This window comes from Hippocampus comes, unplaced genomic scaffold (genome assembly GCF_001891065.2).
Source record: "Hippocampus comes isolate QL1 unplaced genomic scaffold, H_comes_QL1_v1.1 scaffold13, whole genome shotgun sequence".
Classification (NCBI taxonomy): Eukaryota; Metazoa; Chordata; class Actinopteri; order Syngnathiformes; family Syngnathidae; genus Hippocampus; species Hippocampus comes.
This window is the reverse complement of record NW_017805532.1, coordinates 864916-866145: the sequence shown is the minus strand read 5'-3', so window position 1 is coordinate 866145 and position 1230 is coordinate 864916.

Genomic DNA, 1230 nt, shown 5'->3' with positions numbered 1-1230 from the left:
TGATTGGCAAGACGCCAAGCGGTCGCTCGGCATGTCACGTGGCAACGCCTCGTCTGCGAGCAGCCAGTCTGAGCTTTGCAGCAAGACACGCTTACTGTCTTTGAAGGGCACGCTGTCGTTTGAAGACGGTCAAGTGGTTTTGTCTTCAGGTCGATTTCGACTTTTGGTGGTCTTCGGTTGTTATTGTTGTTTGATTTCAATGTATTCCAACTTGCTTACATATGTCCTCTGCTTTTTCTTTTTTTGTTGTTTTTTTTTCTTTTACAGACAACATTTTCGAGCATTGTTGATAAGAGTAAAATTTCAAATGTTTAAATCTTCCATATTCAGGTCTCAAAATATTTTTCAACTTCGTTTTCAAATTCTTCACGTCCGGTATTACTGTACTGTTTTGATTTTGACATGATTAGATGAGTGCCCATAGTTAAATATATATATATATTTTTTTTAGAAAGCTCTGCAGGAGCCTGATAAGAACCCTGATCATTTGAATCAGGCGTGTCGGAGAAGGGAAACATCTAAAACTTGCAGAAAAGCGGCTCTCAAGGACCAGAGTTTAAGACGGTCACCCTGTTGTTGAAAATCACTCAAATATTCATGCTTTCAAGTCCCCAAAATGTGCTTGTCAACCAAAGTTAATGCAAAAATATGAGGTCTGAGCAAGCTTCAGATACAGAACACCACAACGTCGGCTCACTCTCTCTCTCTCACAATTTGAAATCGAGTAACTGGAGTTACTTAGCTCAGTCAAATTCTAAATCTTAAGATGCCACTATATACTATTCTTGAATTTGCATGCAGGCTATGTGGCAAAAAAACCTCAAATATACCTCCTTACTTGTGACTTTGCATGTTCCATATCATACCTTCCACTGCACATGGGAGGTTTATTAAAACCATAATAGTATGCTACATTAACGTTGCAGTTTATCTACATCGCTGCGCACTATTACTGGACTACCATTAAGAAAGGGGGGAAAAAAAACCCTCTGGCTCAATCCTCCGGAGAATGTTTGGGAAATTACATTCAATGGGATACTTGATTTGATTTGCAGCGCAACAAAGGCTTGGAAATTGCCTCTTGTCCTGATGGTGCCAGTGGATATCTAGAATTGAATCAGTCTCTAATAGAACAAAAACAGCGGATCAAGGCGGCGATGTGTGCGTTCCCACGCGGACGGCAAACGGTTTGGTTCAACTCCCATTATAACGGTTACACGTTGCGCTGTA